Source organism: Pinus tabuliformis, chromosome 6 (genome assembly GCF_031772625.1).
Source record: "Pinus tabuliformis cultivar Carrire ecotype Pingquan chromosome 6, CPIR1, whole genome shotgun sequence".
In the NCBI taxonomy this organism is placed as follows: domain Eukaryota; kingdom Viridiplantae; phylum Streptophyta; class Pinopsida; order Pinales; family Pinaceae; genus Pinus; species Pinus tabuliformis.
The window spans coordinates 1,280,374,350-1,280,402,344 of NC_142292.1; the positions used below are offsets into that span (position 1 = coordinate 1,280,374,350).

Below are 27,995 nucleotides of genomic sequence, written 5' to 3' on the forward strand. Positions count from 1 at the left end.
CTATCCCTACACACAATCACAAACAAACAAAGACAACAAACAATCTTCCTCGGAAGATCGTTAGATCAAAAGAAATAGAAATAACCATACAAGGTGTTGAATACAAATTTATGCAAGGAAGGGAATATATGTTTCCATTAATTATGAAAGACAAATATAGTGCTATACATTTGCCTCCAAGCTTCCTCTCCACAATGCGACAAACTTTTGCCACTGCATCCAAGAAATGAGTATGAAGAGTAGAAAAAAAATGGAAAAATACCTCACAAGCTCACTCTAACAACCAAACAACAAAATAGGCTCAAGATCAAGCTGTCAAGACTAACTCTCCAAAAAAATAGCTCACCCTCTTGAATGATCCAGTATAAGTAGGCAGAAGAGAGGTCTCGGGAGGATGTATCTAGATGCTCAAGACAAAGAGAAGTCATAGAAACTTATAACTGATAAGCCCTGGCTAGCTTGAATATATGACAAATCAAATTGATCTCCTAGGGACTAAAGCACTCTAGAAGTCATCCCTCGATGCTAGCACTGAAAGAGGGAAAAAATTATTTGGACACCCTCGCAAGGTAGGGTTGAGAGTGCCTAGGAGGATCTAGATTCTCCCATAGGTTTTTGTGCCATCATTTGGGGGCCAAACTAGAGAAAAATGGGTCACGAATCTAGAAAAAAGTCAATCAAGTTCAAGGACTAAGGGTCGCTGATCCAGAGGGGTAAAATAGGTTGATACTAGTCATGTTTCTATGTGAAACAACCAAGGGACAAGTATACACACTTAGTTCAGCAACTCCCAAGATCCTCCATGACTCTATTCTCTATGCCCTAGGTTCATTTCTACGAGAAATGTCCCAAGGGTTGGGTCCAGGTGCTAAGACCAGAGCTCCCAAACTAGGCTCCTTTTATTATCTGCCACGCCCCTGGTCCTTAATGATTATATGGGACCTTGAGCAGGCATGTAGCCCATATCCCCTTCTATACTAGCACATTTTTGTGTGCCTCCATGTTAATTTTCTTGACTCCATCCAATGGAATGAGCTACTAATGGGGTTTCCTAGACACCCTTTTTATTTTCTACCACTCTGTCAACTTCCATCGTGACCCAACGCCTTGTAATATGACACATTACTTTGTGATATTTTAAATATTTTGGGCTCATCCTACGAGGATGATGTCACTCCTACCATGTGTCAACATGTGAGTGGTGACCTGTGTCACCCTAAAAAGGTCCACTTGGCACCCAAAAATGTTGAATCCACCTACCACATGTCCTCCTCTAATTAGCTGATGCTGACATCTCTATCCTCCACTATTGGGGCCAATCACGCGTTTCCACCTGTCCTCCTGGAGGAGAGAAAATGTTGGAAATTTGATGGTATGAAGGTGGTTGGCTGTGTAAGTGTTGGCATTGATGTCAAACAAGGCTTAGCCTGATGATGGGGCTTCATGACTTGGTGTTTTTTATTCCATCTAGGTAGAGACTTTAGAGCCATATTTTGAGGCATAAGATGGGCTTAGTGGCTAATCAGACTCCTTTCATTGGAAATTCCTTTGGAAGAGCTTTCCAACAGTATGGTGAAGTCTAGAAATGGACTTGTGGTTTGAGAGATATGGCATGCTGAAGTTTAGGATGATCCAAGCCTTATGCAGTGAGGAATATCAGAGATCAAAAGTCTCGACGAATCAAAATAGGAGGTCCCGACGAATCAGAGGTCCTGGTGAATCGGAGGTCCTGACGAATCGTATATCGAAGGCCTCGACGAATTGGATATTGGTGATCCCTCATGTTGGAGGTCTCGCAATATCAAGGGATAAGTCGAGATTGCGCATTCCTTGTTAAATTGCCAGGGAGGCCAAAAAGGAAAATACAAAGGTATTTGGTGAAATACCAGAGTAGGCGAGGTCCCTTTCTCTCTTCTCAAGGTAGGACACGTGGAGTCATCCAGTTGGCTCTGATTAGGACATAGGGTAGCATTGAAGGAGCTCTGATGAGGAAACGTGGTAGGATCTTATTGGTTCCGATAAGGGAAACGTGGCTGCTTGTGTCAGCATGACGTCATGGTACGGAAGGACATGTGGCAGGATTTTTCAGTGTTTATGGATGGCCTAATGGGCCATATTTGAGTGACATGTGTCATTGGTCAGAAGATGCCATGTGGCATGATATGACATCATTTCGGCAATCTACAATTGACGATTGGTGATTTGTGATGGAAAACACATTGTCACAAAGTGGAAATCACTGATCAGGCGCTCCAATGTGGTAAGTGCATGGTCTAGAGGAAAGACAAGAAACCAATGACTCAACACTTTGTAAGGGAACCATAGGCCCCCAATAGAACAATGAAAGACTTAGCACCTTAAGGACAAGCCCCCAATCACCGCCCTCAGTCCTATGGTGAGAAGTGTGTGGTAAGGGCTCAGTAGAAGGAGCTTGAAAATTAAAGATTGTCGATCGCATGTTTGCGGTTGCTAGCACATTGGCCACAAATTAAAAATGTTGATATAGGGGGCTCTGATATGGTTGGAACTCAGTCACCGAACCAAGTCTTATGGTAGAGATATAGCAGGGGTCTAATGCAAAAGGGGCTAGACTTGATCAGAGGTTGGTAATTAGCTATTTCATAGTGTTACACCACTACAAAGAATTGCGATGAAAATCTCTGATATGATGGTACATGGTGCCATTAATATGTATGAATCGACAGTTGTGATTTTTGAATGCAGAACTATAAAGTTGATGACTGAAGACCTCCCATGAATGGATTATAAATAAATGCTAAACAAAGACTCCATGATGATGTACATGTATATCTTTGTGAATCATAAAGAAGTATGGGGATCCTCTGTGAAATATGTAAGGAGGACTGAGAGTTAATACACAACATGGAGATTCAACTGCATGACGGAGAAGTGATCATCTCCCATCCTTATGAATTTAATGCAATGACTGAACCAAAGTTTTTGTCCATCAATAGAAGAATGTGGTGCCATGCTTGTGGTACATGCATGGGAATTGATGATGAAAGTGACTACATCGAGCCAAGAGATGAACATGAACAAAGTTGTGAACCTCCATTGAGCTAATAAGTAGTGTGAGCATACTTACGAGAGTTCAAAGTAGTGAGTTGTATATTGGCGAAGAGTGTTACAAGGGTAGTGTAGCAGTGAAATAGTGGAGAGCCATGAGCAGAGAGTAGAGAAATGATCTGCGAATTAGATTAGAGTGTTGCAAGGGTAGTGTTGTGGTGAAATAGTGTAGAGCCCTAAGTAGAGAAAGTAGAGCACAAAGAAAGTGTTGCAATGGTCAACAAGAGGAAGACTACCACAAGTGTTCAAAAATAAGAATGCAGAAGTTGAATGTGCAGACAACCATTAAGTTGGTGTTTTACTTGTAATTTGTATGCCTCTGTTTTCATTATGAAAATTGTATGAAATAGTAAAGTAGTGGCAGTGACTGGCTGGTGCTTGCACACTTAAGAGATTGGTGCCTCTAGGCAAGTTGGTGCTTTCTAAACCAAAGAGGTTGGTGTCCATTGGCAAGTTGGTGCTTGTTAAATAAAAGAGGATGGTGCCTCTTGGTAAGATGGTGCTTTCTAAACAAAGGGGGTTGGTGCCTCAAGTGAATGGGTGGTCACAAAAAAATAAATTTAATTAACTTGGTGCTTAAATTACATCATAAAACAAAAAACAAATTGGTGGTATTTTCCCTCTAGTTTTCCACATGAAAACATTGTGTCAAATGTATGTTGTTCGTGAGATTGTTTATTGAGTATGTGTTTTGAAAGTTTATAGATTTACTGCTTCATGAATGAATGCTTTCACATATGAATAAACATAATAAGGAACTATAAACACAGTAAGAAAATAAAATTAAGAGTTTCTTAAATTACTGATTCATCCCCCCCAGAAATTCCTTAATTCCAACAATTGGTACCACAACCATGTTCCTTCAGTAATAGTTTAACCACTGTAAGGTACCAAGAAAGAGAGTGAAGAAGCTTACTCGAGTAGGGTACCAGTCTTTGATGGATCCAATTATGCCGTTTTGAAAGTAAGAATGGAGGCATATGTTATGTCCCTTGGGGTAGATGTTTGGACCTTAGTACTAGTAAATTACAATGTCCCAGGTATTTCCACCATAGATGCAGATGGCAAGAAATTGTATCTAAGTAATGGTAAAGACAAGAATGCCATTCTTGCTGGTCTCAGTCAGTCAGAACTTGTGAATATTATGCACTGTAAAGTCTGCATATGAGATGTGGGAGAAGCTTAAAAAGTGTTATGATGGAGATGACATAGTGAAGCAATCAAAAATTTGGACTTTCAGAATGAGGTTTGAAAGCTTGAATATGACTAAGAATGAAAGCATAACTAAGTAATTCTTCATATTTGATGAAGTAGTTAATATGATTATAGGACTTGGTGAGGAAGTCAAGGAAGAGTTGATTGTTAAAAAAGTATTAAGATCTCTACCCATGAGATTTAATGCCAAAATATCAACTATAGAAGAAATGGTCAACGTACAGGATCTCAAGATGGATCAGCTACATGGTACTCTCACAGCCTATGAGATGAGAGTAGGTGTTAGGGTCCTATAATTTTTATTGGATTTATTGATTATAGCTTATCATTATTGCGGTTGAGATGTTGTAAATAATATTTCATCTTGCAAATTATTTCCAAAGTGACACCAATTATCAAGATTTGAGGAGATTTTTGCATAATTTTTGGATCAAATCATGATGCAGGTGTTCTCATCAAAATGTGCTCAAAAGAAAATTTCCAACAGTATGTCGTACGCTCATATCCAATTCTTGGATTAAAAGATAGGTCAAAGTGAAGTCTTCACTTCAAAAGAAGATAAATACCCGAGAACTATTTTCGCTACACTTTAAATTGTGTTTGCATTTATCCCTTGTGAAAAACTTATTCCCTCATTATGAATATGCAATATGATTCTAAACTCTAGCCACAACCCACACATCCATACCCTCATAGTTTATTCCATTCATTAGCTATAAAACCCAACTCTAGTCGCATATCCATTTTAATCTATACATTCTAACTCTAACCACATTTCCATTTTGTATCGAATATTCCAACTCTAGCCTTATCCCAAATATCCATTCAATACCCAAATTGTAGCTTTAATCCATGATATATCATAACTCTAGCTTTAATCCATGTTATATCATAACCCTAGCCTTAACCGATTGCTTTAATACACAAACTCTAGCCACATTCCCATTTCATTAAACATGCCTGCAATAAAGTCTTACAACGTTATATATTATAACGTATATCCCACACCTCTCTCGGTGCTTAGAATATCAAACAAACATCGCATCTCCCCCACATTGATCATGACCCAACTTTGATTTGATGATTCTAAGGCCATTTCAGACCCCCCCGTAATAATCATCTTTAACGGCGAGGTGGGGGGGGGGGGGGGGGGTCCAAAAAGTCGTTTCCCATTACTATGTGTCACTCCATTATCTTTTTGGATTCCCCCATCTCAAAACCACATAATGCCTTGACCACATAGTTATATGAAAGAAGCACACACAAATAGCCCTTTAGCATACATGTACAATATAAATTTGATAGAAAATAATACAGACAATGTTCATAATGCCTTGACAATGTTCATCATGTAAGTCTGATGTTGGCGTTTGAACACCCTTTTTTTGTGATCAATTGGATTGTTTTTCTTCAAAAGTTGTATGATTCTGACCTACACCTACTTCAGTTTTGGTGAAGGATAAATTTATACCAGTATAAATGGTATATAATGCAAAATCATTTTGGTGGACGCAGTGCTTTATGCTGTTGAGAGTATTTTTGGACTTAGTATACTGCCATATTCTATACTTTAACATTGTGCAGATTGATATTTGAGTTTGTTGTCCAGTCACATCAGAACTATATTTTTTTCCCATTAAGAGTAAAAGTTTTGCAGAAAAAGTTTTTTTTTTTGCTACAGTATGCATTCAATCATATCCATGGTGGGAATAGTTCTCACTAGCAAGGAGAACTATCCTGAATGGTCCCAGATGATAAAACACACCCTCATTTTCAATGAGTTGTGGAAAGGAGTGTGTGTCGGAGAAGGAGACAATGACCCAGTACAGCCTACCTCAGACAAAGAGCTCGTCATTTGGGAAAACAAGAACAACAAAGCTTATGCATTAATCACAGCATCTGTAAATAAAGAGGTGAGTCACCATATTTCATCATATTCAACTGCCTTTGAAGCTTTACAAAAGCTAAAAGAACTCTATGACTCGCATTCTGCACTTGAAGTCGTTCAACTCATGATTAAACTCTTCACTCTTGAACTGCAAAATAATGATCCTCTTGCTCTTGCATCTGAAGTAAATTCTATAATGCATGATATCAAATCCACTAAGGTTGAATTGGATATTCCTCTTATTGCTTTTCTTAAGGAACTTTATCCTACTTACTCCAATTATCTTGAGTCATTACAAGCAAATGGAAATCTCAAAGATATAACCTTTCACTGTCTTATGAAAAAGTTTGCTGAAAGAGAGAAAGCTTTTGGAAAGAAGACAGCCCCTGAATCTTCTGAAGAGGCTGTGTCCCTTGCTCATAAAGAAAAGCATCCTGCTCAAGATTCTACAAGAGGAAGAGGTGGTTGTCACACGGAATCTGTCAAGGGTGCGGACACGACTGACCTTCCTAGAAGTCTAAGACATTCTAATGACAAACAAGACAAAATGGAGTGATCTTTCTCTAAATACACCTTTTACAACATGAAAACTACAAGTGTTTAGGCTTACCTTATTCCAAAACGCTGTTGTTGAAGTCCGTTCTTGACAATCCGGATGAGCTCCTCCTTCAAGTCAATTCCTGCAACCACAAACAATCAAACAATTACCAAGCACTTGCATTTCATATAATAAAACATATATTCAACATGCAGACCAAGGAACACATGAAATAACTCATTAACACAAGCTATTGAGAAAAATAAACCAGTTTGTATTAATAACGAAACAAAGAAACTCTTACAACCTGTCCTTGGTGTTGTGCAAGTTCCTCCCAGGGTCCATCAAGGGTTTTCCTCTACTTTGACAAAGCTCACCCTCTCCCAAGTAGAATCAAGTGAAGACAATCTCTCCTCACAAAGGCTCTAATGGAAGACCTAAATCCTGCAGCATTTACCCAAAGAAAATGTATAGCTCCAACCTCCTCTCCTTCTGGCTCAATGCCTTTATTTATAGTGCTGTAAAGAGGTTATTCAGGTCCACTATCAATGGGATCATCCCCCTCTATGGGTGGGATAGCTCCCTTATTGATGGGATAAGTTCCCCCTTAATAGAGATACATGAACCAACTGGAGGCGCATCCATTTCATCAAACCGACCTCTAGAATGTTCTAGAAGTAACCACAAGTAACTTTTTCAAGATAAAACTCGTGCATTTTGCCTTTTACAGAGGGACGCACCTGTCCCTTAACATACAGAGCGTCCATGGACGCAGATTTTGTGAACATGGTCAGCGTCCCCGCAGGTAAGGCTAGAGAGAACCTGCGACCCCAGAGATAAACATAGTTTTTACAAGACTTTCTCTCTTCTTTGAGTTTGAGATGGATAACAGAGGCATGAGACTTGCCTAAGAGGGTAGCATGACTGTTGATTTGAGCCATACTAACTGTAAGTAGTCAAGGTGACATTTTTTAGTGTAACAGTGGTCGAAGAGGAAGAGGAAGATATTTCAGAGGCAGGGGGGGCAGACATTCTCAAGGAGAGTGTCGTGGCGGAAAAAGTCGTTTGTGCGGACACAACTGACCTCCCTAGGAGTCTAAACTCTCTAGCGACAAACAAGACAAAATGGAGTGATCTTGCTCTAAATATACCTTTTAAAACATGAAAACTACAAGTGTTTAGGCTTACCTTATTCCAAAACGCGGTTGTTGTAGTCCGTCTTTGCCGATCCGGATGAGCTCCTCCTTCAAGTCAATTCCTGCAACCACAAACAATCAAACAATTACCAAGCACTTGCATTTCATATAATAAAACATATATTCAACATGCAGACCAAGGAACACATGAAATAACTCATTAACACAAGCTATTGAGAAAAATAAACCAGTTTGTATTAATAACGAAACAAAGAAACTCTTACAACCTGGCCTTGGTGTTGTGCAAGTTCCTCCCAGGGTCCATCAAGGGTTTTCCTCTACTTTGACAAAGCTCACCCACTTCCAAGTAGAATCAAGCAAAGACAATCTCTCCTCACAAGGTTCTAAATGGGAGTCCTAATTCCTGCAGCATTTACCCAAAGAAAATGTATAGCTCCAACCTCCACTCCTTCTGGCTCAATGCCTTTATTTATAGTGTTGTAAAGAGGTTATTCAGGTCCACCATCAATGGGATAATCCCCCTCTTTGGGTGGGATAGCTCCCTTATTGATGGGATAAGTTCCTCCTTAATAGGGATACATGAACCAACTGGAGGCGCATCCATTTCATCAAACCGACCTCTAGAAAGTTCTAGAAGTAACCACAAGTAACTTTTTTAAGATGAAACTTGCGCATTTTGCCTTTTACAGAAGGACGCACCTGTCCCTTAACATACAGAGCGTCCAAGGACGCAGCCTTTGTGAACATTGTGAGCATCCCCGCAGGTAAGGCTTGAGAGAACCTGCGTCCCCAGAGATAAACACATTTTTTACAAGACTTTCTCTCTTTTTTGAGTTTGAGATGGATAGCAGAGGCATAAGACTTGCCTAAGAGGGTAGCATGACTGTTGATTGAGCCATACTAACTGTAAATAGTCATGGTGACATTTTTTAGTGTAACAGATTGCCCCCTAAAGTGCGAAGCCTGGAATAGATTAGGGTTTTGTAATTCTAGGAAGGGTGAAGCGCTTTATCATTTCAAGGATTGTCTTGTGGATGACCTGGTTGGAACCTGCAATTTTCAACACAAACTACATGTATAAGATTATATCATCACTGAGGTAGGCATTCCCATACTCAGATTCAAAACTTTAACTAATGGACTAACTACTCTGATACAGGAATGATCTTGCAGTACATCATTTTTATAGACTTTTGTAGACACAGTATGGACGCAGCCATCTGTTTATGATTAGTCTACATAGATAATGAATACAAAACTCCTCGCAGCCTGGATGGTAGAAACTAGATCCGGGGTCTTCACTTCTACTTCCCGAATTGGTAGGATTCTAGCCATGTGATTAAATGATTTGATGTCGAACATGTTAGAAACCACTTGATTACCAGTCGATGATGTAAACTGTTAACAAGCGTGAGAGAGACCACAAGTAATGTCAATGGTTCTCAAAGTACCAAGCACAACCCGTGAAATGTGAATAGATGTCTTGATGTCGAACACTTCACGGAATCCTTTGATCGAAAGTCAATGATGTAAACTGACGTCAAAGGCGAGAAACCTGCCATTGATGCATGCAGACTTCAAGGTACTGTCGATTCCTAAGTCATCTTTCTAGATAATGTGTCGATGTCGATAGAAAGCGACCCGTTGCAGGCAAGCCCGCAACACGAAATCATTGTTCAAGTTGAAGAAATGTTGCTGTAAGGACTGACTCAGGGATGGTCAAATGGATGACAAGTATTTTACAGATGAAAGTTTTGCTTGCAGACCTCTTGAACACATAACGACACGACAGATGGCTTGGTGACGAATAACTCAAAGTTAATCCCCGGAACCCGGTTAAAGACTTTCAAAGTGGTTTGATCAACTGTGAGGTAAAAGATTTCCCAACCCAGGTGAATGAAAAGTGTCGTGTTCAAGAGTGGTAATAAAGTTTCTTTTGAGATAAAAGGTAACAAACAGGTTCATTCTTCTCTCTTTTCCCCCACCATTTCTGGCAAGTACCTCTTTATTTTTAACAAGCTTGAGGAGGATAACATATGCTTGATTATAAGCTCATCCTTCGGACGAGTCCAACCTAGTTTAAATTCGAACCCTAGGAAGGAGTGGTTCGTTCCTGTTTGTAATTGAACAGGTCCTCTACTGTAAAAGTTTAACGAGCCCAGTATAGGAGAAACTCGGCGTTTTTCAATTTTAGAGAGTCTGAAAAAACTAAAGGAGACTCCACGTTGAACTTTTTCGTACATTTGTGTCCCTCAAGCCCGAAAAAGTATAAAATAATACCTGGGGGAACCGCTTGATCTTGCGACCAAGGAGTACTTTCATAATTAGTGCCACTGACCTGAAAAGTAAAAAGCGATCAAGGACACGTCGTTTTATTTCCATATCGAGTTTGAAACGACAAAAACCCGGCAATCTTTTCCTGTTTTTACGGTCAGAAAAGAGCTATAAGGGGACCGTCTTTTAATTCCGTTTTAACGAGTGTAAAAGAAACACTCGGCAATCTTTTCATGTTTTAGGAGTCTGAAAAGGGCTTAAAAGAGAACTCCAAGGTTTCACTTTTTCTTAAGTTTTAACGAGTTCGAAAAAGGGATAAAAATGTACTCATGGTTTTCACTTTTTCGTAAATTTTAATGAGTTCGAAAAAGGGATAAAAATATACTCATATGACCGACTTTCAATTTAATTTACGAGCAGGAAAAGACGGAAAGAACTCGGCATTTTCATTTGTTTTACGAGAATGAAAAATAGCAAAATAATCTCGGGATTTTCATGAGTTTAACGAGTCTTGAAAATAACTGAAATTGACTCGAGATAGGTTTCATTTTTACAAAAGCTTGAAACAGATAAAAACTATGCTTCAAATTAGTTTCATTTTTACACAAGCTTGAAACAGAGATAAAACTGTGCTTGATGCCCCCTAAGCATAACTGTTAGAGCGCATGCCCCCCAGCTTCATTTCATTCAACTAAGGTGGATGAAATGAAGGTTCAAGAATGAGATCATTTGAAAGACTCGACCTAAAACTGTAAGAAAATTATGCAAAAACTGAAATAACTAACCTAAACGTACAACCTAACATCTATGAGGTCTAGTCAAACTCTCGACTCAATTAGAGGAGGATTTGTTTCATTTTTTAACGAGCTTGACACAGGAAAAGAACTATGCTCGGATTCAGTTTCATGTTTATGCAAGCTTGAAACGAAAAACTATGCTTGTTATAAGTTCACATGCCCCCAGCATAATGATGCAAATCAAGGTACATGCCCCCCAAGCTTCATTGCATTCAATGAGGTGGATGGAATGAAGCTTTACTTTCAAGATCTTGGAAAGACTTGTGGGAGTTGTTTCATTTTTTAACGAGCTTGACACAAGACAAGGAACTTTGCTCATAACTACTCTCTACAATCTACCTAACAAAAACTTTACTCTAAAAACCTTGATTCATTTTTTAACGAGCTTGACACAAGACAAGGAACTATGCTCTAAAAACCTTGATTCATTTTTTAACGAGCTTGACACAAGACAAGGAACTATGCTCTAAAATCCTTGATTCATTTTTTAATGAGCTTGACACAAGACAAGGAACTATGCTCTAAAAACAACCTTGATTCATTTTTTAACGAGCTTGACACAAGACAAGGAACTATGCTCATAACTACTCTACAATCTGCCTACTTAACCTACCCTTGTTTCATTTGTTAACGAGCTTGACACAAGACAAGGAACTATGCTCAAAAATTTCGCATGTCCCCAGTTTAATGATGCAAAATGAGGTACATGCCCCCCAGGCTTCATTGCATTCAACCGGCTGGATGAAATGAAGGTTTACTTTCAATATTTAACTTGAAAAGGGAGTTGTTTCATTTTTAAGGAGGTTGACACAAGAAAAGAACTATCCTCATACCTGATTCATTTTTTAACGAGGTTGACTCAGTAACAGGAACTATCCTCGTACCTGATTCATTTTTTAACGAGGTTAACTCAGTAACAGGAACTGTCCTCGCACACACTTACTTTCTACAATCTACCTACATGTCCTAAAACCTACCTGATTCTTTTTTTAATGAGGTTGACTCAGTAAAAGAACTATCCTCATCAACTGATTCATTTTTTAACGAGGTTGACACAGTAAAAGGAACTTTCCTCAGACACACTGATTCATTTTTTAACGAGGTTGACACAGTAAAAGGAACTTTCCTCATTACATCCTAATTTCTAACTATCTATATGACCTAAAAACTAGCTGATTCATTTTTTAATGAGGTTGACTCAGTAAAAGAACTGTCCTCATGACATCCAATTTCATTTTTTAACGAGGTTGAGAGAGGAACAAACTATCCTCGTAACATTGATCATGGCTTCCAACTGGAAGAAAGACATGTCAATGGACACACCTTGATCATGGCTTCCAAAAGGTCTTCATCCGAAGGAAGAATAGTTTTTTGGAAGGAACACACGTCAAGGGACTCAAAAGGGATAAGAACATCGTGTTCAAATAATCCCATAGAGTTTTCCATGTCAATTACCGGATCTAAATCAACAGTGAGAGGCTCACTTACATCGGTAACTGAAAACATGGGACCAGTTGCCACATAATTAACCCGTGGCAGGGTAGATACCACTTTAGAATCAGGAACATTTAGGGGTGTCATATTATTGGTAGTTGAGATAAGACTAGGGAACGAAAGCTGGTCTACACTCACAATACTGCCATTGTGAGGGAAAGACATCACGCGAAAGAGTGTCGATACGACAGCTTTCATTGCATAAACATAGTCTCGCCCAAGGAGTAAATTGAAATCCAAGGGACCTCGAACTACCATAAGATCAATACAGACAGTTTTACCTTCCAAGGTAAGAGAAAACTTAGGAAGGATTCCTAAAGGTTCACTAATGGTTCTGTTAAAAGCTTTCAGATTCTGCGTAATAGGCGCAAGCTGAGGGGAACCCAAAGCTTTCCAAACAGTTGAGGATAAAATACTAACAGAAGCACCTTCATCTACCTGAGTACGATGTATGTCCCTACTACCAGCCTTAACAATGATTTGGAAAGGGATGGAGGAAGGAAGACGAGGTTCTGTCAGTCTATTCCAATCAAAGGAAAAGACCTCACTACTTGGAGGGGGTTCTATAGAAACAGGTGAAATGCCCCTCGGCATAGAAGAATCTGATGTAACAAGAAGAACCTGAGCAGTATGAAGTTCACTCTCTAAATGGAAAGTGGGATCGACCGAACGTGAAATTGAATCGACCACTTGATCAACTAATGGATCATCAACTTGAGTGACATGAGTTTCACTCTCCAATGGGAGAGTGTGATCGACTATACTTGAATTTAAATCAATCACTCCGTTAGATGACGGTAGGTTGGGAGAAAGTTTACGGTAACCAGTCGGAAATTCTTGCTGTGGAACAGTAAGGTTTTCCAACAACGTTGAGGCTTCATCCATGTGAGGGCAAATGTGAGTTTGATGACTCCCTTTGCATAACTTACAAGGAAACCTAACTTTACCCTTTTCCCCAGGAACCTGACTATCACTGGTTGATGGATCAACAGAAAGTTGATGAGATTTTTCTGACCATACTTCCAAGACCTTTGGAATACCAGGACAATTGACAAGGAAGTGGTCACCCTTACAAAGCCTGCAAGGGTATTTGGGTTTACGGTGCATGTCGGAATTTTCCTCAACACAACTAACACTTACAGCCATGGTTGGTTGGTTGACTTCTTTCTTATCTTGCTTCTTCTTCTTCTTCTTCTTCTTCCCTTTCTTCTTCTTCTTAACCTCCTGGTTAGTAACATCAAGGCTTTTACCAAGCGAAGAGGAACAAATGGAGGAAGAAAAATTAGGCGAAGAAGGTAAAGGGTCAACAGAAGGATGGTGATGTTGAGATGGTGAACTCTGTTGAGGTGAAGCATCTGGTTGAGATGGAACAATTGGAGTATTTTGGGCCAACGAAGTTGAAAATAACCATATCGGTAAACCTATTGTAAATCCAGGTAATGACAAAGTAGCCATATAAGGAGGACCAACATTTCCAAAGTAAGGAAAAGTACTAGGATTCTCATTAGGAGGGGTTCCAAGGTTGATAAATTTCGGAACATTTGCCATTATATTCAACTTCAGTGAATTTTATTAACAATTTAAAACTAAAATTAACAATTCACAATTCACACTTAACAACTAAAATTCACAATTCACACCTATGGTCTCTAAAAGTAAAAACAAACAAATTAACACGCGCTATCAAATCTAAGAGTCAAACCACACACAAACAGTAAGCTCTCCGGACCGAAAACACTAGTTGGTGATGAAGCCCAACCTCGCAGAATTCAGTACAGAAATGGCGGGTGGAACAGTTACCCCGACAACCTGCTTAATGAATAGACCGGCACAAGTTCCTCCACTTTAACCGTCTCGAAGTGAAGTGAACCCCCCGGAAAATCCAAGTGAGTATAACCGACGTCTGCTCCAGGTACAGTGGGACCTTCCCTCCACTGTCACCTCGGTAGAACCCTAAAGATTATGGTCACTAAGGTCACCAACAGTAACAAATACACCTGGGGGAACAGTCTAAACTCCGACAGCACGCAAGGGCAGAGTAGCAAGCTCAATCCCCTTACCGGCTCCTTGACAACAATCCAAGGTTTACCGATAAGTGACCCCTGGCTCCTCGACAATGGTTAATCCGAGGTTTACCGTTTGTAATACGTACTGTCTGGCGTCGTTCCCAACGAGGGGGGAATGATCCCCTCACTGGTTCGGACACGAGCTCGTGCTTCTCCTTTAAGAGGAGCTTTCCCAGAGTGCAATTGAAACAATTGGATTTATTCCACTCAAGATAAACTATCTGTTTGGTTTTGTAGTCTTGGAGAGTTAAGTACTTACCTACTCCAAGACCCTAGCCTAAGCTATGTTGGTGTTTCAGAGCCCTAGAAATGTAAAAATTACTAGATGAATTTTAATTAAGCGTTGTGTTATTAAGGCTGTTATTACTCAAATGGGTAAATGGAGATGAAACCAATGGTGTTATGACCCGACTCAACTGAATGCAATCGAATATGATAATGCAATCCTTTCAATTCGATGAATCCTAACTAGAGTAAGGAGAGAGTTTCCATTCACTTCCAACAATGCAAAAAATTGATCATTAAGAGAAAATTTAACAAATTCTCTAATGCACTAATTTCATCAAGAAAAACTAATGCAAATCAATTCCAAACCAATTTTTATTTTTATTTTTGTGTAAATTCAAATCAAAGAAAGCTGATCTAAATCTACGATTGATTTTTCAGAATGTAAACTATGCAATTGTAATCTATGCACAATTCACATGAAAAGTATGCAAATGTAATCTATGCACATTTTTCATTCATATTCTGAAACTGAGAACTCTAATTATGCAAATGTGATCTATGCAAGAGAATTCTCAAACACAAGATGATTCTAATGTAATCTAAGAACCAATCAAGTGCAAGTCGAGAAAATTGGGTGAGAGTTCCAAAGATCAAAACATAAAAACACTTAAAGGCGATTAACACTCATACACAATGAGGGGGAAATTTTTTTGCAAAAACAAAAGCAAAAAGATGCAAAATTGTGAAAAGACTGAGAGAAACCTCCAAGTAATGACCAAAGGAAATGAAATTAAGAATTTCTCAAAAAAGAGACTCAAAACACCCAATTGATGAAAGCTAAAAGCAGGAATGCTAATGAAACAAGTTCAGGTGAAAATTTTTGACAGGGTACTAAAGGATCTGGGCAGAAAACACTAAGAAAAACCAAAATCTAAAAGCAATTAAAGCAAAAATGGAGTTTTCCTAAATTTTTACAGGAAGACGCAGGAAACCCGTTAGAACAGGCGCGGGCCCGCTCTGTGCAAACGGCAACAGCGCGTCCAAAGACGCACTGTGCAGTACTGAGAGGGTGCGTCCTTCTGGAAAAGTTAAGAAAAACCAAATCTAACTAAATCTAAAGCTAAGCCACCCAAATACTAATTCTCACAGTCAAAAACCAGAAAATAAAAATGATTTTCTCAGAGCAAAGTTCACACAAAGGAAAAGACTTTCACATTAATGGAGTCCCCAGCGGAGTCGCCAATTTGTCGTGGCGGAAAAAGTCGTTTGTGCGGACACAACTGACCTCCCTAGGAGTCTAAACTCTCTAGCGACAAACAAGACAAAATGGAGTGATCTTTCTCTAAATATACCTTTTAAAACATGAAAACTACAAGTGTTTAGGCTTACCTTATTCCAAAACGCGGTTGTTGTAGTCCGTCTTTGCCGATCCGGATGAGCTCCTCCTTCAAGTCAATTCCTGCAACCACAAACAATCAAACAATTACCAAGCACTTGCATTTCATATAATAAAACATATATTCAACATGCAGACCAAGGAACACATGAAATAACTCATTAACACAAGCTATTGAGAAAAATAAACCAGTTTGTATTAATAACGAAACAAAGAAACTCTTACAACCTGGCCTTGGTTTTGTGCAAGTTCCTCCCAGGGTCCATCAAGGGTTTTCCTCTACTTTGACAAAGCTCACCCACTTCCAAGTAGAATCAAGCAAAGACAATCTCTCCTCACAAGGTTCTAAATGGGAGTCCTAATTCCTGCAGCATTTACCCAAAGAAAATGTATAGCTCCAACCTCCACTCCTTCTGGCTCAATGCCTTTATTTATAGTGCTGTAAAGAGGTTATTCAGGTCCACCATCAATGGGATAATCCCCCTCTTTGGGTGGGATAGCTCCCTTATTGATGGGATAAGTTCCTCCTTAATAGGGATACATGAACCAACTGGAGGCGCATCCATTTCATCAAACCAGCCTCTAGAAAGTTCTAGAAGTAACCACAAGTAACTTTTTTAAGATGAAACTTGCGCATTTTGCCTTTTACAGAAGGACGCACCTGTCCCTTAACATACAGAGTGTCCAAGGACGCAGCCTTTGTGAACATTGTGAGTGTCCCCGCAGGTAAGGCTTGAGAGAACCTGCGTCCCCAGAGATAAACACATTTTTTACAAGACTTTCTCTCTTTTTTGAGTTTGAGATGGATAGCAGAGGCATAAGACTTGCCTAAGAGGGTAGCATGACTGTTGATTGAGCCATACTAACTGTAAATAGTCATGGTGACAATTTTTAGTGTAACAGAGAGAAAGCAGATTTGCACTGCATAAAAGAAATGGATCACATGATGCCTCTACATGCAAGCTACCATGGGACAAAATTGAGCAGAAAAGAAATCAACAGAAAGGTAAAATTGATGATACAGATAAAGGTAAAGCACCTAAATCCACTCACTATGTTGAGGCACAATGTAACATTGGAGTAAATGAAGATTTATTTAATGCTTCACTTGCTTCTTGGAAAAATGATTGGTTGCTTGATTCAGGAGCAACCTACCACATGACTCATAAAAAATATTTTTTTGAAGATTTCACTGACAATGTTGATGGAGCAGCATACTTTGCAGATCAATCAAAAATCAAGCCATCAAGGCTTGGCACAATCAGGCTCAAACTGTGTGGTCTTTTGGACTTTCTTCTGCATCATGTTCTATATCTCCCACAACTCAAGATAAACTTGTTGTCCTTGGTCCACATCCACCAGCAAGGTCACTCCATTCATATGTTTGATGGCAAACTTGAGGTAAGAAAAGCATCTGAGCACTCACTTGTCATGAGGGGAATAGAAGAAGAAAGGCTTATCAAGCTGCAAGGAACCTCTGCTCATGCACAACATTTCTCATACAATTCTCATCATGAAGAACGTACACTTCCATCAAGTTTATTATGGCATGCTATATTTGGAAATTTGAACTATGACAGTCTCAGCTTATTGAAGAAAAATGGTTTTGCTGGTTTGCCTACAATTCCTAGGAAACTTAAGCAATGTGATGCTTGCATTCTAGGAAAGCATAGAAAACAGTCTCTTCATGATTCACATTCAAGAGCACATAGAAAACTTGAACTCATTCATTCAGATTTATGTGGTCTGATTCTTGTTCCCTCTGCAAATGTAAATAAATATATCATGAAATTTATTGATGACTACACCAGAATGTGTTGAGTTTATTTATTGAAGAACAAATCTGATGCTTTTCAAACATTCAAGAATTTTCATAAATGGATTGAAAATGATGCACAATATCATATTGGGTCTATTCGCAATGATAATGGAAAAGAATACACATCAAATGAATTTGAAAACTATCTTCGCCAACATGGGCTCAAACATCAAACAATTGTGCCTTATAATCCCCAACAGAATGGTGTAGCTGAAAGAATGAATAGGACAATCTTAAATATGGTACGATCCATGCTTTTCTTCAAAAATGTAAAGATAATGTTTTGGGCTGATGCTATTCTATGTGCTGCATATATAAAGAATAGATGTCCATCTAATGCTATAAGAAACAAGACTCCTTATGAAATGTGGTATGGACATGTTCCTTCGGTAAAGCATCTCAGGGTCATTGGTTCCACTTTCTATGCCTTGATACCAAAGGTACATAGAAACAAACTTGGTGCTAGAAGTCGTAAGTGTATCTTCCTGAGGTATTCAAACACCTCCAAAGCATACCGCCTCTATGAAGAAGTAAATAAGAACTTTGTTGTATCTAGAGATGTAATTTTCCTTGAATCATCCAAAACTGACAATGTTGTTGAGCGACAACTTGATCACTTGGATAGATTCACAAAAGCAAAATCATTTCATGAATTTGATAATGAGATTCCACATCTTGAAGGGGGGGATTCATATACTAGATCAACATGTGGAATCTTCTTCTAAATAACACTCTCCCCCGCATGAAACTCCAACAACGGATGATGCTTTAAGTGATGTGATTGATAGAATTGGGAGACTCAAGCTTGATTCAGTCCCAACTCAATCAACGGAGCAGCCTGGTCCATCTAAAAAAGTCCCCCAAAGTGGGTGACAAAGACACTTGAAAGTGTTCATCCTGATGAAGTTGGAAAGACAGGAACCAAAAATTCAAACCGGCAAAATGGATGTGATGTAGATGACTCTAATTCACCTGTTGATATGGATGTTTCTTATAATTGTGAATTGAACTTGTTTACAAATTTTGAACCAAATTCCTTCAAAGAAGTTGCTTCTCATGATGAATGGAAAGAAGTGATGCAAAAGGAGTATGATGCCCTCATAAAGAATGACACTTGGAAGCTGGTTGATCCTCCATTAGGAACCAAACCAATTGGCTGCAAGTGGGTTTACAGGAACAAGTATAAAGTTGATGGCTCACTTGACAAGCATAAATCTAGGCTTGTGGCAAAAGGTTTTGCGCAGAAGGGAGGGGTCTATTATGAGGATACTTTTTCCCCCACAACAAAATGGGCTACCATCCGGACACTCTTTACATTAGCAGCTCAGAACGGTTGGAAAGTCCATCAAATGGATCTAAAAACTAGTTTCTTGAATGGAGATCTAAAAGAGAATTTTTTTATGTCCTAGCCTGAAGGATTTGCTGTGAAAGAACATGAACATAAAGTATGCAAACTTGTGAAGTCCTTGTATGGCCTCAAAAAAGCACCGCGAGCCTGGTATGAAAAACTAACTGAGCATCTTCTGAAACTCAATTTCAAACATTTTGATCTTGATGATGCAACTTTATTTATCAAGAAATTTGGAAAAATAGTTGTATATCTTGTGGTATATGTAGATGATCTTTTGATGACAAGGAACAATGAAAGCTACATTGCATCCATAAAGAAGGAATTGGGGAAAAGTTTTGAAATGACTGATTTGGGCTATGTTCATTACTATCTTGGCATTAAAGTAACCCAACATCCAAAGTCCATATTTCTTTCTCAAAAGAAATACATTGGAGATCTGTTGAACAGGTTTGGCATGACAAAGTGCAATCCTCTCACTACTCCAATGGAACAAAACTTAAAGCTCACATCTATTGAAGGAAAAGAATTTGAGGAGGCAACAAAGCATAGACAGCTTGTAGGAAGTCTCAACTACCTAACTACAGCAAAACCATATATTTCGTTTGCTATTGGAATCCTCTCCAGGTTTATGTAAAAGCCTTGTGAGGGACATTGGTCTACTGCAAAAAGAGTTCTAAGGTACTTGAATGGAACTCAAGACTTTGGAATCAAGTATACACACGTGGACGACTTTAGTTTGATTGGATACTCTGATTCAGACTTCGATGGAGACAAAGAAACTGGGGTATAAACTTCAGGATATGCTATGAGTCTTGGATCAGGAGCTGTCTCCTAGAGATCACATAAATAATCAGTTCTAGCAGATTCCACAACAGAAGCAGAATACGTGGCAGCAGCTAAAGCAACAAAAGAAATTGTGTGGCTTAGGAAAATTATTGAAGATTTGCAGGTAAAACAAGTACAATCAACTCCACTCATGATTGACAATACCTTTGCAATAAATTTGGCCAAGAACCTAAAGTTCCATGATCGAACGAAGCACATCAATACTAAATATCATCTGATTCGACATCATGTTGAGGCCAAAACAATCAATCTTCATCATTGTTCCACAAATGAGAAAATTGCAGACATCTTCACCAAAGTGCTTGGAAGGGAAAAGCTTGAACGATTCAGAATGATGCTTGGACTCACCAACATCCCTTCAGATTAGGGGGGGAATGTTGACACCTAATCCTTGTGATTGGGTGAATTAATGTAAATAGATAAATAGGAAATATGAACAGTCATTGGGAGACGAACTGAACAGTGTCTCCGTCATGTATATAATGAAGACATACTTGAAGGAATAAATCAGTCGAATCATTTTTTCCTTATGAAGTTACTCCCTGGCCCGTCATGGCAGGTATCGTTTACTCACTAGCATATAGGTTAGGGAAACCATTTTTTCCGTTACATTTTGCATACTAGCCTCCATTTGTTGATACACTTGCCATAGGGTCGATCCCATCGTGTTATGGTTAGTAAACCATGTTCACTTGCCGATTCTTAAATCATGACATGATGGTAGAGCCATCCTTTACATGGGCATCGTAGTTAGCTCCTCACTAACATTGGTTGCCCATGTTGTTTTATTGAGTAGGCTCGGGAGTCCTCTCTAGTCCTGCCATGACTTGTGCATTGAATACTCATTCCTCTTTACTTCTTCGTTTCGTTCTGACCTTATACCTTAGAGGCTCCTTTGTGTTGAGTTGTACCATTGCATTGCATTTTGACCATTTTCACCTTTTGGTCTTGAGCCGGCCTCACTTCGACTCGTCTTTAAACCACTTTTTGACCATGGCTTTTGCAAACTCAAACTTGCAATCCCTTAGCTTCTGCAACTTAACACACCCTCAGACCTGTACAAGGAACATCCCTTTGAGTGTCCTTGACCAACTTCGCCTCCCTGCATTGAGCATAGGAATGTTCCCATCCGAGGAACTAGATCATTTGTTTCACTGACGCTCGTTCTTTTCACTATAATATAACATTCTTTTATTCTTTTTCCAGCTTAAAGAAAAAGACAAAAAAAATTATATATTCCAAAAAGAGCGGGAACAGGACAACATTTCCATATATTATTGGCAGCTAGAGTTAGTTGTGTCACTCTTAAACAAAGCACTCAAAAGAAAGTCTCTCCTCCATTTGGGAGGGATTTAGTTTGACTTAGGTCCGCCTTAGCCTTGTTATTGAATCAGTTCTCCTCTGATTGGTTACCTCTTCCAATCATATGGAGAGTTCGGTCGTGCCTCCTGCATGACGAACTTATACAGAGTTATCATATGCTACCACATGGTTATCATTGAGTCGTGCTTTTGTTCAAGGAAAGTAAGCCCGAGTGGGCCTTTCTGTAGTGTCTCTTGACTTATTTTTCAGTTGGCCATCCCTGGTTGCCAGTGTCTTGTCTATCATCACATCAGTTATATTGGTCCTTTACTCGTGCCGGTTTGAGAAGGTCTCCATTGACTTCTTACTGGCGGGTCTTGTCCTTATCGACGACGACATATTGCTCTGAGGACAAGCCTAGAGTTGCACCCTGGCCCTATTTTCATTATTGATAGGTCACCTTGTGCTCAACATCGATCAATATCATGGGTCTTTGATTGAGTGCTTTCCCTTGTGTTCGACATCAGCTTTCATTATCACACACTGGGATTCGTGCAGTGCCTTGGTTTCCATTTGACCCTATTGGTGGATTCCTTGCCTCTATGTCAGATTTCATTATTGGTTGGTTCAGAGGGTTTATATCGTGTGCTAGCTACATCTTGTGTACGCCGGAAACGTGCTTTGGTCAGGTTACTACATCTTTTTTCATTTGATTCCTTCCACATTATTGGCCCACAGGTTACACTCGTGCTAGATTGATGAAGGATGCCTTAATGCCTTCCTTCTAGCGGATCTTTCCCTATCGACTATGACTCATTGCTCTAGGGAAAAGGTTTAGAGTCCATTTGGTAGTACCATGGGGTTTGCAGTCATCAGTGGTAGATCCTTTGCTATCGACAGTGGGAAACCATCATTGTCTCCTAATTGATAGATTCTTCCAAGTGTTCGACTTCAGCTCATCTGTTCGCACTTTTTAGATTGTACTAGGTACCTTGACTCTCATTATCATTATGGGTGAGTAGTCTAGCGTTTGTTAACGGTATACATCAATGATCGGTAATCAAACGATTTCTCACATGGTTGACTTCAGATCATTTATTCCCATTGGGTAGAAATGTACCACGACGGTTGGTGAAGACCTCGGGTTGCATCAACATTCTTTGGTTCACTTGCCAGTTGCTCCCGTTGCTGCTAGTTGGCACCATTCCACATTAGATGTTTCAGTCCTTCACAGCGACATCCTATATGCTGGAATCCGAGTTGCGATGTAGTATCATCTTATTCCATCATGTTCATTTGGTACTATTCAGATCAGTTTTTGACATCAGTGATCAGCTTCCTCTTTCAGCGTCATTGGTCATCTTCTTATATGTGATATTCAGACATGTACTTGTTCGATGATGATCAGATGATCCGTTATGTACTTTTAGTTCTTTATACTTGTATACATTGTGGATCTGCTTGTTGGTGGGCTCCAGTATTGTAGCAATAATGCTACAACTCCTGGGGCTTCCTATCTCTAATTTTATCAACCCGGTAGTTCGTACAAACTTGGAAGCGACGGTGCTGTATGCACAAGTACTAGCTCTTGTCGCAGCTGTCACTTGGTCAGCTGGCACAAGTCCGCTAGGGCTCAAGCCAACTTCTATATGCTCTCAGAAGAAGCTTTCTAAATGATGGATGAAGGCTATCTCAAGGGAAATTGATCTACCTTGCAAAAATGAACTGAAAGCCAACCAAAGCATGGAAACCCTAGTAAACCCTAATCTGACTAGTTTAACCTCTATGATGCAATAGTGAGAGTGCAAATGTCTACAAATGGTGCCATTACTTCTAATGATGTGAAATGCATGAACTCAAACTACTTCTATGAAAAATAACATTGTTTTTGTATTTTTGCTTAAGTGATGGAGTGATTATGAATTCGTTTCTTATTAGGGTTTGGCTGTGCAGAGGTGGTGCGAAGGGGGAGAAGGCTTGGGAAAGGTCAGGATGGTTAGGAGAGGTCCCAGAGGGTCCTTAGCATCAATCTACAGTAGTCTACAACGTTTGGATGCTCGAAAACCAAGTTTGCAGGCTCCTACAGGATGTCTGCAGGGGATCCTACAGGAAACTCAGGGATTCTACAGGAAGTCTGTTAACTTCTACAGGATGTGCTGTAAGTGGAAGTTTTGTGTGTTGGTGAAGTGATGGAGTGGTATGGGTGGTTAGGTGAGATGGAGATGGGGCTGGTGATGGCTCAGGGGCAGAGAAATAAGGTAGAGAAAGAATGCATGAAGTCGGTTGGTGGATGGAAGAATGGGATCAACGAAAGGCCAAGAAAATGGAGCTGCGTGAATAATGGAAGAGCTGGGAGGTAAACGAGCTGAACAGAGGTCGATTAGGTGGCTTTAGGCGTGGTTGATAAGAAGAGGAAGGGAATGGAACGATGTGGAGCAGTGTAAATAAAACAAATTGCTGATGACTGTCACCAAAAATGAGAACTCATTAACCTGTGCTACCTGTGATATTAAACCAATGAACAACAATGTAAATTGTGAAGGAAACTCGTGCATGGAAGTGGAATGAAGGAGTAATGCTCGGAATCAGAGTGCATGGATGGATCTACGATTAAGGTAACTGTGTTGCAGCTTGCATGAACGTGAAAAGACTGCGTTTTTTTTGGTGGTTGGTTCAGACTGCATCCCAATCCCTAACAGAGATGGCAGTGAGGTCCTCTCAACCTTTTCTGGAGCTCCAATGAGTTACAACTCTCCTATTCTGATCTAAGCAACTGAAAGCAATATAACCATAAGCTAATCCTACTTAATCACATAAAAACCAAATCAGCAGATTGTATTTTCGAATTGCATGTCAAAGGAAAGAAACAAAGTGCTGGAACGAAAGGAAAATAACACTACAAAACAGAGGAGGTCTATTGCTCTCAGGTTGGGCCCTAACCTGAGAGCTATAGCTCCCTTAGAAACTCAGAATTAGATCCGAATCTGCTTGCCTTTATTCATAATCAAAAATCTAATGTCATGCCAAAACTGGCTTACAAAGAGCAAAAACCAAATTGACTAACTACTAGCTACAAAAATGACTACCCACTAGCTAACCAAAATGAGGCCCTAAGCCTTCTTATTTATACAATTTGAGGACCCAACAGTCCTCCTAAAATTTAGGGACTTGGCTGCCCAAGACTTGTAGCTAACAGCAGTCCTACTTGACTTGCTTGGCTGCCCTTGTGCTCATTGATTTGGTGGCTTTTGAACTCCGAGCTGATGGTGGAGAATTCGAGGTAAGGGCCCATAAATGAAGGGGACACCTTCCTACAAATCCTCTAGCTTGTTCTCCCACGAATTTGGCTGCCAAGTGCTCATTAAAACCTTCAATTTTGTCTCCAAGTTGACCAAAAAGGCTACACAAAGCACCCATTAGACTTGTTGGCATAATGACTAACCAAATTCACTCTATTAACATAAAAATAATAAAAAACATGCAATAAACTAATGAGAATGGTGGATTAAGTCAAATTAGGAGGTTGAATGAGCCCAAATAATTGTCCATTTTTGGGGCTCATCATCACCCCCCTACTGAAAGTGTTGCTCATCCTCTGAGCAACCAATCTCTCTCCTCATCTTTGATGGCCCTGGTGGCTTCTTTGGCTAACATCTCGACTAATTTCTCCTTTGGCTTCCCTCTTTTCAAACTTCCTGTAGAAACAGTTCGCTGGCTTCCTGTAGAAACAGTCTGCTAGCTTCCTGTAGAAACAGTGCTCTGTCTTCCTGTAGAAACAGTCGGCATTGTCTTAGCTTGCTTGGCTCAGGGTGCTTTTCCTTTCAGCTTGGCTGTGGCAACCTTCGTCCTCTCGCCCTTCTGCTCTTCTTCCTCACTGTCTGCTCCTTTTCCTAGAGAATTCTCAGCCTTGGTATGATTGTGTAAGTATATTTAATATGATGGTTGAAATGGTGGTGAAAGGAGATAAAACCCATGGAGAATGGAAGAGAAGAGTGGTTGCATGCCTCCTCAACAGACTTCAAGCTTCAAATCCCTCTCCATACTTGATTCTGGCCTGCCCAAAGGCTTCTACAGGATGTTTCTGGTAAAAATTACAGAACTTCCTGTAGAAAGTCCTGTAGCTTCCTGTAGAAGGTTGAACCATGAATAAATTGTGCCCGAACCCTGAAAAAAATGAGTGTTCATGGAGGGGATGGATGTGCTTAGGGTGGCCAACACAAGTGCTGCCTCCTTAGCTAAAATATCGACCAATTTCTCCTTCTGTTGCCCTTTCTCTGAATTTCCTGTAGAAATGCCCAAACAACACAAAGCCTTTGAACTCATTTGATGAAACTTCCTCAAGAGTAATTCCCTTGATGCATCATCTAATTCAACAACTGATCCATCTACAAGTTGTTGAAAAGCACTCCTTTCAAGCAAATTTTCCATGGCGCCTTTTACTAGCAGACGATTTCGTCCCATTGGTTCCATGACAATAACACCCATGGATTTTCGATCACAATCAAACTCCAATAAAGCCAGCCTCTTTGATCTTTGTATCCACCAATCATAATTGCCCAATTTCACTGTGCCACTGTTGAGAATGGCACTTGTATCACCTGCCATTGGGTCGGAACTCCCATTTTTTTAACCAATACCTTCAAGGCTGCCTCAGTGGGAATACCAGTAGCATGGAACTGGTGACCTTGACAAGATATCATTGCAAACTGCAGCAACTTCTGCCAGAGTTTCTAAATCTTCCCCCATATTATGTGCAGGCCAATCCAATATTTTTCCATCCTCGGGATTATATGTTGTTCCTTCAACAGTAAACTCTCTAAGCGAACCAGCACTGTGCCCTATGACTATAAACTCACTGACAGACATCTGATTGGTTGTAAGAGTACCTGTCTTATCAGAGCAAATCACTGTGGTGCAACCCAAAGTCTCCACGCTCAGTAACTTACGCACAATATCATTCTTTTGTGCCATCTTATGAGTGCCAAGAGCCAAACATGTAGTAATCACAGCAGGCAATCCCTCTGGTATAGTAACAACTGCCAGAGCAACAACAATCTTAAAGTAGTACGTACATTTCTCAAAGGAAAACCTGATATTGTTTTAGCCACCCATCTATGACTTCCCATGAAAGAAAATATTTGTAGTTCATGATCTAGACAAGAATACAAATGGCACCAATCACTGTTGTCAGTCTTTCACCAAATTCATCTAACTTCCTTTCAAAGGGGGATCATGACATTCCATTGAAGCTTCCTGAATTTGTGCCTGAATTTTACCTATTTCTGTAAACATGCCAGTGCTCACAACAATGCATGTGCAGCAGCCATTGGTAACTGTAGTTCCTACAAACACCATGCATGCTTTTGACTACAACTCACAGTCACACAAGGTGGCTGGATATGTTCTTTTGATCAGATTCTGAATTCAAACAGATTGCTCCATCATTAACAGATCTATAATGCGTTTGAAAAACTCCGAAATCAATACTTTCAAGAACCCTAGTAACCTTGGACACGAGCTTTAACTACTTTTCTCATTTCAAGCTTGAATTTTGACAAAAATCTCGGGTTTTCCTTCTGCAGAGCTGTTCTCTGCCTTTCCTGTAGACGACTTCCTGTAGAAACGCCTGTAGAGTGCGACAGGCGGGAATTTTTTTAAGGAACTGAAGAGATCTCGAGAATAAAAGGCAGAAATCGGTAGAGCACCATTGTTTAACTGATCTGGAAATGGTGGACATGCGCTTCAGTTGACCGCAGTTGAACAAAGAGTGGTGAGAGTTTCAGCCGAGCGTCCCTTGAATTACTGCGTGATTTGTGGTGAGGTGGCAAAAAAAACATGCGCGCTGGCTTTTTCGAACTGAAGTGATGTTATGAACTGCATGTCTTCTATTTGTTAATCAACTGATGCCCTGTTCACTGGAGTTCAACACATCTACCATTGCTTGTGTTTCTCAATTTCCACGTGAATGGCTATCCATGCATGCTACGTGATTTTTCATGAGTGCTAGAGGACTGGATGTTGGGTTAAACTTATTCTATTCGTGGCTTAATTCCACCATCCCATCAATTCATGCAGTTTTCAAATTAAATCTATGCAATAGAAGAATGAGATCAGTCACATAGCTCGAAGTTGAACGACTGTCGTGAGCTATTGTGGGCTGTCATTGCTGCATGCATTTGATTTTATGGTTGCATGATGGCTTGGTTGCTGATTCATGGCTGGTTTCCTTGTGCAGGTGTCCTCTGGCCAGATGCATGCAACAAGAGTTCATTTCCACGTTCAGCTCTGCACCCTCAAACTGCTGCCATTGAATTTTCACAGGACCAGAACTTGTTTTCGCCATTTCTCCCAAACGGTGAAGCGGATTGATCTGAAACTCGGTGAGCATGTTCCTATCATCATTATACATCTCCCATAGAAAAATCGTGATCAATGGATGCACGGATTTCGAGAAAAATGGAAAATGTCTAAAGATTTCAGAGCTCGATTTCTCGGAAACCGTGCATCGGAATCGGTTGAAACTGCTTGGGTAGGTTA

General features: G+C 39.9%; 1 pseudogene; it reads right to left on the reverse strand.

Moving 5' to 3' along the window:
- On the reverse strand, positions 1-26,570 carry LOC149263320 (calcium-transporting ATPase 2, endoplasmic reticulum-type pseudogene; annotated as a pseudogene).
- Positions 26,571-27,995: the final 1,425 nt, after the last annotated feature.